Source organism: Suricata suricatta, chromosome 8 (genome assembly GCF_006229205.1).
Source record: "Suricata suricatta isolate VVHF042 chromosome 8, meerkat_22Aug2017_6uvM2_HiC, whole genome shotgun sequence".
Taxonomy (NCBI): Eukaryota; Metazoa; Chordata; class Mammalia; order Carnivora; family Herpestidae; genus Suricata; species Suricata suricatta.
In genome coordinates this window covers 14,557,695-14,576,656 of record NC_043707.1, presented here as the reverse complement: position 1 = coordinate 14,576,656, position 18,962 = coordinate 14,557,695, and the positions used below count along the sequence as shown (strand labels likewise).

The 18,962-nt window shown below is 43.0% G+C and overlaps 1 long non-coding RNA gene across 2 annotated transcripts in view; it reads right to left on the bottom strand.

Moving 5' to 3' along the window:
- The window catches only part of LOC115299350, a 127,282-nt gene that overhangs the window by 98,333 nt on the left and 9,987 nt on the right, over nt 1-18,962 (bottom strand). The window contains exons 1-2 of one of the 2 annotated variants that reach the window (XR_003912147.1): nt 13,824-13,950; nt 13,577-13,731 (exon numbers count right to left, since the gene is read on the bottom strand). This is a non-coding gene — a long non-coding RNA (uncharacterized LOC115299350). Of the gene's footprint in view, nt 1-13,576; nt 13,732-13,823; nt 13,951-18,962 lie in introns of those variants that run through there. The other variant, XR_003912146.1, reaches the window with a different exon arrangement.

Here is an 18,962-nt window from a genome sequence, read left to right as displayed (position 1 = left end):
CAGGCACACAAGCAGACAATAGATAAATATATAGTGTCTGTGTGCCAATAAAATTTTACTTACAAAAATAGGTGGTGGGCCAGATTTGGCCTTCAGGCCATAGTTTATTGACCCCTGCTCTAGGTCATTTAGAGAACAGAGATGTGCTAGTCCTAGGCCTATTTCTCATCTCCCCCTACTCCCAGCAGTGCTGACCCCTATACGCTGTTTCCCAGGCCCCTCTATCAGTTAGCAGTTGGCCATAGTTGGCAGTACAATGGATGGTGGAGGAAGCACAAAGCCAGGATATCTCTCCTTCCCTGCATCCTGGATTCAGTCTCCTTCTCCAGCACCAGCTCTGATGTCTCTGAGGCTTCAGCCTGCACAAGACATATAGGCCACTATTTTTCTTCTATACTTCTTCCACTGTTAGTCTTCTAGAAGACCCCAGCCTTGGACTCTGCCAACCCTACTCTTTCCCTTTGTCCTTCCAGCCCTGCTGATAGAGATGCTTCCTGCTTTGGGTTGCATCACAGTGCTCTGTTTGGCTCCCAGCTCTTCCTTCTCCTGTGTTACACACTTCCTGAGTAAATAAATTTCCTCGGTTGAAAAAAAACTTGGAGTAGTTTCTTTCTCTGCCTCCCTCTCCCCATGATTTGGACCCTGGCTTATCCAGGAAGCAATGACTACAATGTCTTTGGTCTCCAAAAGTAAACAGTGCTAAGAAACATTGCTGGCTGGGCCTGATCGGGTTTTAAAGATGATATCCTTCCCTGGCTCTGTTGGAAGAAATAATGAGTTTAGCAGCGAAAGCATTTTGCTTTGAGAGTGATTCTTCCAGCAGTGCTTGACCTGAGCTGATGGATGGCGGTAGGCATGGAAAGCTGCACTGTTAGGCTACTGAGGAAGGATCAAAGAAAGGGGGTGGGGAAGTGAAAGAAGGGCTGAGTGAAAGTACCCTGTCCATAGGAGATCACATGAACACCTCCCACAGCCAGTTTCTGTTCAATACAAAAAACAGTGACTGTGACAGTGCTGTGTGTTATGCACTATAATTATTAAAGTGAAAATAAACATACAGAAAGTTAAGAGTTTTGCACACTTATCTTAGTGTTTCCCAAACCTGCTTATTAAAATTACCCATTCCTACACCCCACCTCAGTTTTACCAACTCCAGAGATAAAGCTGACAAGGTAAGTTGGGGCAAAACGTATCATCTCATTTCATTTTACATCATATTGTGAAGTAAATTACTCTTACCCTCAATTTACAGATGGTGAAACTAAAGCTCAGAGATGCCAGGAGGCTTCAAAAGGACTACACAGCTAGGAAATTGCAGGGCTTGATTCAAATCCAATCTGTTTGGCTCCAAATCCCAGAGTACATGTTCCGGTTAATTCACTGGCCACTCCAATGAGCTATATGCTTGTCATGCATCTCTATCCTCACCATAACCATGTGGAGTAGGGATTATTAACCTAAGAATAACTAGAAGGTGAAATGGGGATTTGAATCCAGCGCCATCCAGCCTCTTGCCCATGTCCTCCTACACCTTCCTTTTGGCCCAAGCTTTTTACTTACATTTGTGGCTTCTCTGCACTTTCAGAGATATGTCCAGTGTCAATTGGGACAAGGGGTGGGCATCTATCTGCCTACCTGTCTGTCTGTCTGTCCATCCATCCATCCATCCATCCTCAGGCAGGAGGTGAAGCCAACACAAAAGAGAGGACTGCAGGGGCACCTGGGTGGCTCAGATAATTGAGCATCCGACTTCAGCTCAGGTCATGTTCTCCCGGTTTGTGAGTTCAAGCCCCACATCAGGCTCTGGACTGACAGCTCAGAGCCTGAAGCTGCTCTGGATTCTGTGTCTACCTCTCTCTCCGCCCCTCCCCTGATCGTACTCTGTCTCTCTCTCTCTCTCTCTCTCAAAATAAACATTAAAAAAATTTTTTAAAGAGAGGACTGTATGTCAGGTGCTAACCTTCTCCCCACTCCATACATGATCATATGAGTCTTTACAAGCCCATGAAGGAATTGCTTTCAGGAGTCTCATTTTACAGGTGAAGAAAGAAAGGCACAATTTTTTAAGTCACTCGCCCAAAGTTACATAGCTCGGATTGAAGCCAGACAGACCTGTACCCAACCCCACTCTATGGTATGATGCCTTGGGGACAGGATGTGGGATGAGGCCCAGGGTTCAGAGAATGAGATGCTCAAATAAGGGAAGCCACAGTCAGTCTTCAAGCTCCCTCCATGTCTCTCTTTGTCTTTATGGTGGTTCCTGAGACTTTCATAAAACGTGTCCCGAACAGTCCAGCCTCACATCAGCCACACTACTGAGGGCATCAAAAATAGGGTCTCTCTGGTAAGCATTCAAAAGAAATGAAAATAGGGGCTTCTGGGTGGCTCAACAGGTTAAGCATCTGATTTTTGACTTTTGGCTCAGGTCATGATCTCCCAGTTCGTGAGTTTGAGCTCCATGTAGAGCTCAGTGTTGACAGAACACAACCAGCTTGGGATTCTCTCTCCCTCTCTCTCTGCCATGTTCTTTCTCTCTTCCCAATAAATAAATATTTTTTAAATGAAAATAATATGTCCACACAAAGACTTCACATGAATGTTCAGAGCAGTGTTATTGATAATAACCAAGAAGCAGAAGTGATGTAAACACCTATCAAGTGGTGAACAGATAAACTGGGGTACACACAATGGGAAACTACTCAGCAAGAAAAACGAACATGGATGAATCCCAAAAACATGCTTAGTGAAAAAAGCCAGATGCAGAAAATACACATATTGGATTATTTCATTTATAGGAAATGTCCAGAAAGAGCAGATCTATGGGGAGAAAATACATCAGTGGCAGATGGGACTGGAGATAAGAATAAGGATTAGCTAGAAATGAAGGATCTTTGGAGGATAATAAAAATGATGTAAAACTGGGGTGCCTAGCTGATTTACTAGGTAGAGCATGTGACTCTTGATTTTAGGATTGTGAGTTCAAGCCTCACATTGGGTGCAGAAAGTAGTTAATTAAAAAAAAAAATCTATCGCTTCTCAGCCTTTTGGCTCAGATCAAGTGTAAAAAAAAATCTAAAACTAAATTGTGATGCTAGGTATCAACTCTAAAAACATCACTGAACTGTATACTTAAAATGGGTGAATTTTATAAAGATGATACCTCAATAAAGCTGCTTTTACAAATAAGAATAGGTCAAAGGCCATAAGGAGGACCACTGTCACCCTTGAATCAAACCATGTAGCTGCAGCCTCCAGAAGCCAACCAGGGCAAGATAAATCTCCAAGGACAAAAGTTGGGGAAACAAAGGCTAATCCTCCCCATTGAGACTCTACCACCAACAGGGGTTCCAGACTATCTTTCTTTTTCTTTTTTTTTTAATGTTTATTTTGGAAGGGAGGGGAAGGGAGGGGAGGGAGTATGAGCAGAGCTGGGACAGAGAGAGAGGGAGACAAAGAATCCAAAGCAGGCTCTAGGCTCTGAGCTGTGAGCACAAAGCCCAACACAGGGCTCAAACTCACAAACTCCAAGATCACAACCTCAGAGCTAACGTCAGATGCTTAACCATCTAAACCACCCAAGCACCCCATTCTTTTTTTTTTTTAATGTTTATTTTGAGAGAGAGACAGAGACAGACCATGAGCAGGGGAGAGGCAGAGAGAGAGAATCCCAAGCAGGCTCCACACTGTCAGCACAGAGCCTGACATGGGGCTTGATATCATGAACTGTGAGATCATGACCTGAGCTGAAATCAAGAGTCAGGTGCTTAACCAACTCAGCTACCCAAGTGCCTCAGGCTTTATTTTCTTAAGAAAGGTAATATGCCCTCCCTCCCTCTCTGGTCCCTCTCCTTTAGGGAATTCCCCAGTGTCCTAACTGAGCAATGTTTTGGAAATCTCTCTCCAGATCAAACAGTTGGTCCCTCAGAAAGCAAGTACCCAGCAAGTGTTTGCAGTGTATGTCCAGATATCTTTCTCCTCACTGTAGGGGCAGATGGCCAGCCAGGAGGAGAGGAACCAAGGGCTCAGGGCTAGAGAGGCAGATCTCTCATGCAAGGTCAAGCAGAATACAGACTGCAAAGTGTCCACTGGACTTCAGGCACTGAGGTTACTGGCAAACAATGAGAGTGCAGAGCTTACATTCTAGGATAGGAGTATATTAATTATCTATTGCCATGTACCAAATGACCAACAAAACATAGCAGCTTAAACATCTCACACTTAACAGCCCATAGTTGCTGTGGGTCAGGGAGTCCAGGCATGCTCAGCTCGCTCCTCTGCTGTAACTGGTCCCTCACAAGCTATAACTGAGGTGTCAGCCAGGCCAGGGTCTCCTCTGAAGGTTCAAATGGGGAAGAATCGACTTTCAACTTCACATGATTATTGGCAGGATCCCATTCTTGCTAGTTGTTGGACTGAGGGCCTTGGTTCCTCTTGCTGGATGTTTCTTGGAGACAGGTAAATTCCCTTGCCACTAGGGACCCTCCGTGTGGCTGCCTGCCTCATCAAACAGGCCAAGTGAGAAGGCAGCAGAAAGAGTTGGCTATCAAGATGGAAGTCACAAACTAATCACAGAAATGACATCCCCTCAACATTGCTGCAATCCACTGGCTAGAAACAAGCTAATCAGTCTGAGTAGATTACACAAGGCCATGAATACCAGGGGAAAAATGGGGGCCTTCACAGAGGCTACCTGCCACAGAAACCAAGAAAATAAGCAAGAAAAACAAGTGAACTAGATTGTATACCGGGGATCATATAGATAGGGGAAAATATAGCAAAGAATAGGGATGGGCAACATGGGGGTAAAATGTTAGTAGAGCAGTTAGTCAAGTCCTTGCTGAAAAGGCAGCATTTTAGGAAAGTGGAGGAGGTGATAGCACAAGCCTGGCTAAAATCTGGGGGGACAGAGCCTTCTGAGCAGGGAAGACAGCAAGTGCAAAAACCCTGGGATGATTGTAGGGTTGGAGTGTTGAGGACCAGCAAGGAGGCTTGACTGGAGTGAGGAGAGTGTAACGAGATAATTCCAGAGAGGCTTGGGAAGACCAGGTAATATATATACGTCTCATGGTGAGACAGCAGGTGCTGCATGGCTTTGAGAAGGGCAGCAGGTAGGTGGTGGGTGACACATCTGTCACAGGGAAACCCTGAATTCTCCTGCTCCATTCTACCTCCCACTCTCACTGAAAAGCATGGCAGGTAAGGTTGGCCAAGGTCCAGACAACCAGCTGCAAGCAGGCAGACAGGAATGCATGCAGGACCAGGCTCCAGAGGTGGCCTCAGTTGCCTTGGCAACAGGGGCTTCCAAAAACCTCCCCAGGGACTCTTCAGGGCGACAGCAGGCCTGGCTCATTTCTTGTAATCCAGCAGCATAAGGACATAAAGAAATCAATTTATTGGCACAAACAGTCCTTCAAGCTCCTGTTCTTACTCTCCCTAGAATTCCATTCAGTGCAGAACTTATTGGGTCTTGGTGTGCAGTGGACTAGTAAGCCTTATTAGTCTTAGTTGGAATGGGCTTCTCATTAAAGGGACAGGGTGGTCTCCCTGAACTTTATGGAGTAAAGAGCCAAGGCTACGTGGTGATGGCCCTAGGTTCCAATCCCAGCTCTATCTGCTAGCTGTATGACCTCAGGCAAGTCACTTAACCTCCTTGAATTCCATGTTTCTCAGTCCAGTGTTTATGAGAATTAAAGAAGCAGATTCATGTCTTGTGCCCACCTCCTCCTATCATACATGACCAAGGCTCCTTGTGCCCCAGATCCTGATCCCTCCCACTTACCTTCTCTTTTTCCTGAATCATCTCCCTCAAGTCTTTTCTCAAATATAACCTCCTCAGGGACACCTGGGTGGCACAGTGGGTTAAGCATCTGATTCTTGATCTCAGCTCAGGTCATGATCCACAGCTCATGAATTCAAGCCCCATTCTGCACTGATGGTATAGAGCCTGCTTAGAATTCTATCTCCCCTTCTCTCTGCCCCTACCTACTTGTATACTCTTTCTCTCAAAAAAGAAAAATATGTATCTGTGTGTGTGTGTGTATTTACACACAATCTCTCTCTCTCTCTCTCTCTCTCTCTCTCTCTCTCTCTCTCTCTCTCTCTCTCTCACACACACACACACACACACACACACAATGTATGGCTTCCTCAGTGAGACTCATTCCTCAGTCCCTACTTTAAACCGCAGCATCTAGAATATCCAAATGATCTATCAAATATGGAGAAGGGACTCAACTTCATTGTGATCCAGAAAATGCAAATTACAACCACAAGGCACACAGCCCCCTTGCAACCAAGCTTCTCCCCAAAAAGAATTTACATGTATTTCTATTTTCTACCCTCTCATCCACTCCTCAGATCCTTGAAATCCCAGCTCAGTCTCTAAAGGAATCCTTCATAAAAACTGCAATGACCTTAATGTTGCCCAGAGTTACTGAGCTAGATTTGAACCCACTTTAGATCCTGCCCTTTCCATATCCTTGTACAGTGGAGGGAGATATAAACTCTACAAAAGCTTCACAAGGAATCTCTTCCCAAGGCCTAAGTGAAAGTTATGTGAAGGTCTCATCCAAGAGCATTAAAAATCTTTCTTCTGTTCATGTGCTTACCACACACACACACACACACACACCCACCCTGCTCCCTGGCCCTACATGAAACTGTCTCTAAGTGGGGGAGATACCCCAGACGTCCTCCAGCTGGGCTCACCCTTGATCAGACACCTCTGGTTAAGCTTCATAAATTGCCACTGCTGCTGTCTAGTTGGATTTTTGTCAGACAGCTCCCCATTAACGCTCACAGACAGCGAGACAGTGCATCACAACGTTCCCAGCTGGCCTCTCCTGGGGGCTCTCTGCTCCCAGGCTCCACTTCCCTTACTGTGTGCTCCCCTGAAAACCTGCTCTTTCCTCCCAACTTCTCATAATAGATGAACAGACCACACATTATGCCAGAACTGAAGGCAACCTTTTATTCAGCAAACAACTACACCAACAAACACAGGATGGGTACTGGGATTCCAGAAATGGATCAGACACAGGCCTCAGTTTCTCTATATGGCAGTGGAACTAATGAAAGCAACTGCCTTATAGAGTCACAGTGAAGATTAAATGAGATAATGTACTTAGCACAAGGACCTACACATAACATGAAACTGAAGTTCCGGTCTGCATCCACAGAGGGGCAGGTTTGCATCCTTAAGGCTAATGGCACACGTGGGCAGCAGAGCCCACCCCCTCTGCAAAAAGGACTCCTACCAGGTTCAAATGTAATACTATATTGAAAATGCATCACACAGGGTTTGTCACTGGTCATTGTTTTATTACTATTACTATGATTTTTAACTTGTATTTGTTAGGCACAGCTACCCAACACTGTTCCAATAACCTTACATATATTAACCCACTTAATCCTCAAACAACCCAATGAGATGAGCATTATTATTATTTTATTTTTTGTTATTATCATAAACTTCCCCCTTTATAAGTATGGAAATGAAAACACAAAGAGGTTAATTTATCTATGTTAACTCAGAGAGTAAGTGACAGAACTGGGATTTGAACCCAGACAGTCTGATTCCCAAACTCTCATGCTCTACTGCTATGATTATTCTTTTTTTTAATTTCTTTTGATGCTTATTCATGTTTGAGAGAAAGAGCGTGAGCAGGGGAGGGTCAGAGAGAGAGGGAGACACATCACTTGAAGCAGGCTCCAGGGTCTGAGCTGTCAGCACAGAGCCCAACGCACAGCTCGAACTCACAAGCGGTGAGATCATGCATGACCTGAGCCAAAGTCAGAGGCTTAACCAACAGAGCCACCCAGGCACCTCTCATTATGATTATTCTTATACACCCTGCGTACTTCACCAGACTGGACAAGGATCAAATAAGACACAGTAAAGTCCAAGATCACATAGACATTCGATAGAAATGTTGAAACATCAGTACTGAAGGCAAACTCCCATATAATCTAAAATTTGCCTTGAAAGATAAAGCATCCATAAAGTAAGCATGGTTTTGAGTATTATTGTACTATCTCCCTGAGCCAATATTTCCTCTAGCAACAAAACAGAATGCTGATTCTTCAGTTACACACACACACACACACACACACACACACACACACACACACACAAATCCAATTGGGGATTGTTTTGCTGAGTGAAATTTTGGCCAAGTTTGCATGATTTAATTCTCATTAAATAAAATAGGTGTTTAATTTGATGTGTTTGCACTGTACTATGTATGCATAAACTGTACAGCACAATAACAATACTGGCTAACACCTATTGTCATGTGTCAGGCACCACTCTGTGTGTTTTACATGTATGGATGCACTTAATCCTCCCAACAGCCCTAGGAGGTAAGTCCTATTGCCATCATCCTAATCTTACAGGTGGGGAAACTGAGGCAAGAGGTTTCAAGCATTTGCCTTGACATCACCTAACTGGATTTGACCCCAGACACTCTGACTCCAGGGGCCATGTCCCATGCCATCTCTCCAAGGATCCCAAGGTTAAATGTACTTATGACTCTCCTCCCCTCCTTTCATGCCCCCAGCCAGCTTCCTTCATGATCCAGCTGCCTCCAAAGAGCCTGTTGGTCTCTGGGAAGAAACAGTCTTGTTGAATCCTCTCTGAAAGCTAATTCAGCCATTTACTCTCAATTTGTAGTGGATGCTGTCGTCTCTCAGATTTCAAAGAAGATGAATGCATGGGTCAAATTGAATTAAAAAATTTAATTGAATAAGACAGAACCAGACAGCTTGATGAAAGACTTTGATCTGATAAAGGGAGAGTAGAAATGCATGCTCCTAAGGCCGGGGTGTGATGGGGAGCTGTCTGGACCTTGTCTAGCCTCTTCTCATCTATAGGAAAGCCAGTTATGCCAATTATGGGCGAGATTGCCCTGAGGTGGTGTGGGGAAGACTGTTCCAAGGCATTTACCAGATTACTATGTCCCCAAACAGGCTGAGAGTTCGCCCACCTTCCTGTCTATCCCTGCCTCCAGACCAATACAGCTCTGAGCCCCTGAAAGTCAGAGACTTTACCACAGACCTCATAAGACCTCTGTGTCCTGGCCACAACAGGAACCCTACAAAGGAGATATTTAAAGAGAGATACACACAGAGAGATATAAAGAGAGAGAGACAGAAAGAAATACTTAAACCAGGAGAGCCCACAGGGAGACCCAGCAGGCAGACTTGTTTAGTATGCCCAATGTTTTGTTTTCTAATTAGTAGATTTCCCACTTTAAAATCCCTATGTGTAGCTTCTCTTTAAACACTACTACTCAGGGGCACCTGACTGGCTCAGTCGGTTAAGTGTTGGACTTTGGCTCAGGTCATGATCTCATGGTTCATAAGCTTGAGCCCCACATCAGGCTTGCTACTGTCAGCACAGAGCCTGCTTTGGATCTTCTGTTACCCCGCCCTTGCCCCAGCCCTCCCCAGCTTGTTCTCTCTCTCTCTCTCTCTCTCTCTCTCAAAATAAAAAGAAAAAAGAAAAAAAGAAATTCAAATCATTTGATACATGTTAAATAAACAAAAACAAACACTGCTATTCAAAGCGAGGCCACAGACCAGTAGCATTGGCACCAACTGGGAGCTTTTCAGAAACGCAGAATCTTGGGTCCCACCCCAGACATTACAAATCAGAATTCACATTTTAACATTAAAGTTTGAGAAGGACTTGCTTTAGAACATTGGTCTACACCCCTGGCTAAATATTAGAATGACCTAAAGAGCTTGTTAAAAATCCAGATACTCAGGCCACATTCCACCCTTTTCATTCAGAATCTCTAGTGGTAGATCCAGGCATCAGCATTTTTTAAATCTCCCAGGTAATTCCAATGGGTGGCCAAGGTTGAAAACCAATAGATTAAAATCAGAATATCTGGAAACACTTGCTTTCCTATTCCCACATGACAGAGTGGCTGAGGCTGAGGAGCCATTCCCCAATGCCACCTGGCCTCATCATGCATTTTCATAAACTGCAGGTGCCACATGCCTATGATCCATGACTTATTTATATGCTTAAGGTCCTTGAACCTCCTCTGCTCCGAGAACTCTCTCCCTACATTCCCCATCTCCCTTATTTTAGGAGGGCCATTAGCAAGAAGCAGCCAAGTAGTTTCTAATAAAGAAAATATGCATGCAGCAATTCCACTCCTAGGTTTACATTCAATAGAAATGAATGCACATGCCCACATAAAGACTTATACAAGAACATTCATACAACTTTATTAATAATAGCCAAAATCAGAAACAACCCAGATAACAATCAACAGAAAAAAGGATAAACAAGCTGTGGTACATCCATTCAACAGAACACATTTTGGCAATAAAAGGGAACAAACTATTGATCCATGCATAACATGGATGAATCTCAAAAACCCTATGGTGAATAAAGAAGCCCAAACACAGATGCGTACATGCTATATGATTTAATTTACATGAAATTCTCTTAAAATGCAAAAGAGGGGCTCCTGGGTGGCTCAGTCTGTTAAGCGTTCAACCCTTGATTTTGGCTCACATCATGATCCAAGGGTCCTGGAATTGAGCCCTACATCAGGCTCTGCACTGAGCATGGAGCCCACTTAAGATTCTTTCTCTCCCTCTGCTCCTATCTCCCACCTGCACTCTCTATAAAAAAAATTAAAATTAAAAAACCTTTTAATGAATTAATAAAAGGTACAGGTGTAGCTGATGCCATCTTTTCCCTCTCCCCGTTTTTGCTTTGAAAACAGATTGTGATGCCTTGAGCAGGGGAAGCTTTCTTTTGAACAAGAGGCAGTAAGCAGTTAGAAAAAGCCAAGGAAACTCTGAGAAACCAGTCCTGACACTGTTGAAGTGCTAAGTCAAGGTCAACAGCTGCCTACCTCCAGACTTCTTCCATGACATAAACAACTCCCTGTTTATTTAGACCACTGTAAGTCAGGCTCTAAGTTCCTTATAGCCAAAAGCATCCCTAACTACCCATCATCAAAGACTTCCAGGAGAAATAAGTGAAATAATGTTTATGAAATCACAAAACTATGTATCAGACAACATTTGGTATTCAGTACATAGAAGTTCTCTCCTCCCAAACCCCCCTGCAGAAATCTGGACTGCTTAACAGCGAAAATAGTAATAAGGGTCCAGATGGATTTGTTTTTTTCCCTAATTAGTGAACAGGTTAATATAGGCATGTGTGATAGCCAGAATAATGAGGCCCCTGCCATGATGTCCACAACCTACTCCCCAGAATCTGCAAATATAATTCATGGCAAGGGAGGATTAAAATTGCAAATGTGGCTCAGTCAGTTAAGCATCGAATTCTTGATTTCAGTTCACGTAATGATCTTGCGGTATCTGAGATCAAACCCTGTGACAGGCTCTGCACTGACAGAGAGGAGCCTGCTTGGGATTTTCTCTCTCTGCCCCTCCCCTGCTCATGTTTTCTCTCTCTCTCTCTCTTTCCCCCTCCTCCCCCAACCTCTCTGTCTCAAAATAAATAAATAAACATTAAAAAGAAAAATTGCAGGGGTGCCTTGATGGCTCAGTCACTTGAGCATATGTCTTTGGCTCAGGTCATGATCTCACAGTTGGTGAGTTCAAGCCCTGTGTCAGGTTCTGTGCTGACAGCTCAGAGCCTAGAGCCTGCTTCAGATTCTCTGTCTCCCTCTCTCTGCGCCTCCTCTGCTTGTGCTCTCTCTCTCTCTCAAAAATAAACATTTTTTTTAAAATTGCAGATGGGATTAAGTTTCTTAAACAGCTGACCTTACAACGGGGATTATCCAGGTGGGCCCACTGTAATCACAATGATCTTTAAGCATAAAAGAGGGAGGCAAAAAATGTGAGTGTTGGAGGGATGCAATGTACAGAGTCAACCGGGCACTGATGTCGAAGGAGGCAGGAGCCAAGAGCAAAGTAATGGTTTCAGAATCTCTAGAAGCTGAAAAAGCCCAGGAAACAGATTCTCTCCTAGAGTCTTCACAAGGAACACAGCCCTGCTGACACCTTAATTTTAGCTCAGTGAGACCTACTTCAGACTTTTGACCTCCAGAACTATAAGAAAATAGGGGTTTTTTCATGTTTTTAATGTTTATTTACTTCTGAGAGAGAGCACAGGTGGGGGAGGGCCAGAGAGAGAGGGAGTCACAGAATCCAAAGCAGGCTCCAGGCTCTGAGCTCTTCCATGAACCATGAGATCATAACTTAAGCTGAAGTCAGACCCTTAACCGACTGAGCCAACCCAGGCAGTCCCTAACTTTGTGTCGTTTTATGCCACTACATTTGTGCTCGTGTGTTACAGCAGCCATAGGAAGCTTATTCAGTGAGATTTAGAGGCTGAAGTGAGCAAAACAACCAACGTCTTCTCTCAGCAGGATGAAAGAAGTTCATATGTTCTAGCCAGATAAACATCCCAAATCTTGATCTGGCTGGTGGTATACATACACATAAACATATGTAAGTTTTGTTTACCATGTATTTATTATACATCAACTAAAAAGTCAAAAAGGTGTAGTCAATGACCTAAGCACACCTTTTCAGAACCCCCTCTCCCCAAATCCAGCCAACTGTGTCAGCAGGCTGGAAGGGGGCAGAGTGCAGTTTATAGAGGAATGGCCAAGTTCCACCCTCAGGTGGGAGGGACTTGAGGCAGAAACTAGCTCAATTAAGAAGCTTCCACCCTCTGACTGCCCTCTCTTGCCTGACACATGTGTCAGTCTTGCTTCCATACCACCTCCTGCAACATCTTTCCACAAGCATGTTGCTACCCTTACCTAAGATGATCCTCCAACTCTGTTTGCCCAGTAAAATTGTTATTTGCACGTGTTGCCTTAGTGCAAGTAACTGTGTGACCAGGTTAGAATGAAAAATCATACAGCCACCTACCTTGAACAAATTGTTGAAAAAGTGTCATTTGGGGAGAACAAACCCAGGGGAAGAAATCACTGTCCCTACTATACCCTATCACAATGCTTCTGGGTTATGGCAAAAAAAAAAAAAAAAAAAAAAAAAAAGAGGAACAAGACATCTCACTCCCTGTTTGAGTCTAATCACGCTCATACCCTCTGTCCCGCTGACCACACCAGCCTCATCATCACAAGGATGAGCTCAGAACAGCCAAGAATACGGATCTATAAAACCTCACTCATGTCCTGCCCCTGGCCCAAACCAAAATGCCCACTCCATCCTCCCTGGGCAAAAGCCATGTGCTTAAAAGCATCACGTGGGACCCATTCAAGGTAATTAACAACCTGTTAGATGTCATAAACCAGTCCCACTCCCCGGATCTTTCTCCAACCTTGGGACTTAGATGAAAGGCAGACAAATTTGGTTTCCACTTATCTTCTGGCTGAACTTTTTTTTTTGAGCTGACTAAATGACATCCTGCCTTCTCAGGATTAGAAAACACAGTCTATTTTGTGTTCAATGACTCTGGAGTCTCTGTGAAAGTCACCTTGCAGGAGTGGTCTAGTGAGTTTGGCCCAGTGAGGGCTGGTTTCCCAGTGGTATAAGGATGATTAGACTCTGGTCTGTGGCTCAGCCACCTCCTGAGGCTATAAACACACAACAGTGACATTAGGCTCACCTGAGAGCCAGCATCAACAACCAAACATGTGGGTGGATGAGTCTTCAGATGATTCTAGTCCCCAGCTGTGAAGTCTTCCAGCTGATATCATGGTCATCCTAGAACAGGGACAATCCATCCCATTATGCCCTGTCTGAAGTTCTGACCTGCAGAAACTGAAAGAGATAATAAATATTGTTATTATTTAAACCACCATGTTCTATGGTAATTTGTTACAATAGCCTTTTATAACAAATAGAGAAAGAACCTGAATCGTGCCATCTCGTGCAGCATGCAGACATAAAATCCTATGGAATGACAGGGATTGGTACTTTCTGAGGCATGTAACCACCTCTGGCCAATCACTGAGTCCAGGAGAAAGCTACACTCTGACTGGCCCACTTGTTGGCAAAATGGGACATCATATGGGCAACTCCACCTGCAAAGCAAGGAGATGGAGAGGGGTCCTCTCAAGGAAACAATGCTGGCAGACAAAAGCAATCTTAAATACAATGACCTCATTGCTTATCTCTTGTACACTCCAGCCTTTCCAGCTCCTGTTAACTACAGTGATATCTTCTGATGATAAAACAGCCCATTCCTATTAAAGATATCTCCACTGATGGTTCCTACAGATAACAGTGCTAGGACCATGGATGACAATGCCAATGCCAAGGTCGGTCTCTCACGGAAGCTGGAACTCCCGACCCACTTATGCATTGAGCTGTATTTTTACCTGTTTATGGTCATTTTATTGCATCCCTGGTCTTAGGAATCAAGTATTATTCTGAACTGAACTATATCATCAAACCACTAAATTTCTATTCTAGTTACTGTGTTGGAACCCAGCACAAGCTCCTCAGTGTTCCTTTTATTTAAAGAAGTGCCTGGGTGGCTCAGTCCATTAAGCATCCAACTTCGACTCAGGTCATGAACTCATGGTTTGCGGGTTCGAGCCCTGTGTCAGGTTCTGTGCTGTCAGTTCAGAGCCTGGAGCCTGTTTCAGATTCTGTGTCGCCCTCTCTCTCTCTGGCCCTCCCCAACTTGTGCTCTGTCTCTGTATCAAAAATAAGTAAATTATAAAAAAAATTTTAAGTGATTCTCAACCTTGGATGCATATTAAAATTACCTGAGGAGCTTTTAAAAACACTACAAATGTCCAGGCCTCACTCTAAGTCAATTATATTAGATTCCCAAGGTGAGAGACTGAGCATTTGTATTTATTAATGCTCCTACAGAAGATTCCAGAGTTACAGCCATGGTTGAGACCACTGATTTAGAGTAAATCAATCACACTCCCCAAAGGTTAGTGGGGCCTCTCTCACAGCCACCACAGCTCCCTCCCTGTCTTCACCAACAGTAAGTTCTATCAGCTGTACCAGCTTAACATCTCCAATACCTGTCCTTTTCAATCCAGTTTCATCAGCACAAGCCACCATCATCATATGCCTGGACCACTCTGAAAACTAACTTAGCTTTTTTTCCCTTTTCTCTCTCTTCCAATTCTGCCTCCTTACCATGCTTCTCCACACAGCAGCCACAGTGACAGTTTTAAAACATAAATCAGGTAGTGTCATTCCCTTGCTTAGAAACTATCAATGACTTTCATCTGGACTTAAAATGCAAACTCTTTATCATGACCTTCATGGGTATAGTCCCTGCTCCCCTCTCTAGCCTCACCTCCTGACATTCCCCCTGATCACTAACTTCCAATCATCTTAGACCAGGCCTACCCAATAGAACTTTCTGTGATAAAGGAAATTTTCTATATTTGCACTATCCAACATGGGACCCATAAAGCACCTCAAATGTGGATAGTGTAAGTAAGGAACCAAATGTTTTATGTAATTTTCATTCATTTAAACTTAAATAGCCACATGTGGTTAGTAGGTATCATATGGCACAGTGCAGTACCTAGATTTCAAGCACGGCAAACTCTTTACCTCCTCAGGGTTTTAAACAACAATTCTCTCTGCTTGGACCTGGATATAGAAAGGAGTGGTTCTCCAAAGGATATTCCAAGACTAAGGGACCATGTAGAGGTAAAAGCAACAGGTGTCCACCTCGATGAGGGAGAAATCAGGGCTGACTCTGAGAACAAATAGTAAATGGTAAGGGGACAGCCCAAAATGCTGTGTTCAAGTCAGAGCAGTGCTCAAACGGGAATGTGCTACAACATACTGTGGAAAAGAAAGTTGGCAACAAATACATACAGTGAGCCCAATGACATAAATTTAGAAATCCACCCGATTAAACTATACATTGTTTACAGCTACAAACATATTAGGCAAAACCTAGGAAAACTAACAGAATGATAAACACAAAATTCACAATAGTGGTGACTTCTGAGGAAAGAAAGAAGGAAACAGAATCAGGGGAAAACAAGGCAGTCCACCCTGGGCACAGGCATGGTGTTCATTGCTGCAGGGAATTTTAAAACAATAAACAAGTAAAAAAATCAACTGGTCTGTTTTTCACTTTCACCAAACTCCAGAAATTCTAAACAATGTCAGTGATAAAATACTCTTCCCCTAAGTAAAAAAAAAACTTTTGTTGCTTTAAGTGCAAAAAATTGCTGCAATGACTATATATATCTATGTCTATCTATCTATCTATCTATACACACACACACACACACACACACACACACACATATCTATACACACACACACTTCAAATGTTCACATTTGCTTATCCTTTGTGCCAGTTATCAATTTTTTGTCTGTGAGCTCCAAATTTATCCCCCTTTTACCTGCTATGAGATACTGAAGCTGGACCCTGTGAAAATTTTTCCTTTGCCAGCTGGCATAATGTCAGGTTTTGCCAGTAGACGGTACCAGAGGGATACTGCAAAAGAGAGGTGCTTCTGTTACTTGTTTCAAAGTCTTTCTTGCTCCCAGTGCATGGCAGCCAGCAGGTAGCTTCCCAGGGAGTTTCGAGAGCACCCCAGGGAGAGGAGCCCATGAGTTTTGCCAACATTCCAATAGACTGTTTTCTATTCACCAGCCCTGGCCTTCAGAACTTCAGTGAACTTTGTCACTGTCCCACAAGGTCCAAATCCCTGCCTTGGGGAGGCAACATCTTACAATTTGTTCCTTCCTTTGTGTGGTAAGCAGAATCCTAAAACGGCCTCCAGGCAGGCTCCCTCTGGTATACATGCCCTGTGTAATTCCTAAGATTGAAAATATGATGAATGCTAATCCTGTGATTAAATTGTGTTTTGTGGCATAGCTGACTTTAAGAAAGGGAGATTATCTGGGTGAAACCGACCTAATTATATAAATCTTTTAAGTCTGGGTCTAGAGGTAAGAAGAAAAAATAAGGAGTCAAAGCATAGAAGGATTTGACCTGCCACTGCTGGCTAGAAGAAGGAAGGGACCACATGGTCAGGAATGTGGGTGGCAGGTAGGAGATTAGGGTGGGTCCCAGTTGACAGCTAGCAGGAAATGACCTCAGTCCTACAACTGCAAGGAACTGAAATGACAAAAACAAGTATGATCTTGGAAGTGAATATTCCCCTAGAGCCTGCATACAAGAACTCTGGTTGGCTGATTGCTACCTTAATTTCAGTCTTCACTTACCCTTACTTTGTCATACCTACAGAACTGTGAGCTAACAAATAATGTGTGTGGGGGGATAATTCTTTAATGTGGCAAAATAGTATCATATGAAATTTGCCATTTTAACCATTTTTAAGTATACAGTTCAGTGGCATTAAGTATGTTCACATTGTTGGACAACCATCAACACCATCCATCTCCAGAATTTTTCATCATCCCAAACTGAAACTCCACCTCCACTAAATAATAAATCCCCATGCCTACCCTCTCCAAGCTACCAACCAATATTCTACTTTCTTCTATGAATTTGACTAGTCCAGGTACCATAAAGGGTGTGCATAGAGTATTTGTCCTATGACTGGCTTATTTCATTCAGCATGTTTTCAAGGTTGATCTACACTGCATCATGTGCCAGAATTTCCTTTCTTCTAAAGGCTGAATAGTCCATTACATTGATGTACCACATTTTGTTTATTCATTTATCCACTGATGGACATTTGACTTGTATCCACCTTTTGGTTATTATATATGATACTGCTGTGAACCCAGGTGTACAAATCACTCTTCCAAGTCCCAATTTTCAATTATTTTGGGTGTACACCCAGAAGGAGAACTGCTGGATCATATGTAACTGCTACATTTAATTTTTTGAGGAACCACCATGCTGTTTTCCGTAACAGCTAAATAGCTATTGTTTTAAACTGCTAACTTTGTGTCACTCAGCAACTGAAAATTGATACACTTAAGTACTCTCTTCCAGCTCTAGAGATAATGACTACTTCTTACATGTGCTAGTCCCATACTATGTAGAGTTTTCTTTAGTTTTCTTTGTAGCTAATCCCCTCTACTAGTTTATAATTCTATACAAAACTGCCCCTATTCAAATTGTTAGTGTGGTGTCTGTCTCCTAAGAGGCCCCTGACAGATTCCTTTAATAAACAGTGTGTTCCATACAGAAGGTAATTTGGAGAACTAATTACATAGCAGTCCCTGGCAGTCACAGCAGATTCAGTGACATCCTTTCATTTTCAGGTGTAAGTTCCTAAGAGTTTGAATTTGTTTGGGTTTGTTTTGGGTACAATTGTTATCTCTAACCTCCATGATATTGTATATTCCTGTTTTTAAATCACATATTGGAAATAAACAAATGATAGCACAGTGATCTAAAGAAAAAGAGAGAAAGAGGAATGTCTGGGTGGCTCAGTTGGTTAAGCATCTGACTTTGGCTCAGTCATGACCTTGCTGGTCTTGAGTTTGAGCCCTGTGTCAGTCAGGCTCTGGTGCTGACAGCTCAGAGCCTGGAGACTGTGTTGGATTCTGTGCCTCCCTCTATCTTTGCCCTTCCCCTGCTTGTACTCTGACTCTCTCTCTCTCTCTCTCTCTCTCTCTCTCTCTCTCATAAATAAATAAACATTAAAAAAAGAAAGAAAGAAAATTTGAGTCTCATCAATTCTATCTTTCTATTTGACCAGAGTTTTTATCTGTGTTTAAAATCTAAAACATCAGAAAGGTATGAACTATAAGATGTGAATTTTTTTGGTGACTCCAAATTTTGATTCATATATTATTTTTTAAAATTTGAATAATATGTTTAAGATAGAATTTCATATTTCCTTTAAATTACTTATTTTATATCTAAGTATGGCTCAGGAAAATAATGATTATTACCGAACATTAAATCTTTACTGAAGATAGTTTTGTTCTATAAAGAAAGGAGGTATAAAAAAAAAATCTAGCTGGGATGCCTGGGTGGCACAGTTTCTCCCTCTCTCTCTGCCCCTCCCCTTCTCATGCTCTGTCTGTCTGTCTCTGTCTCTCTCTCTCTCTCTCTCTGTCAACTAAATATT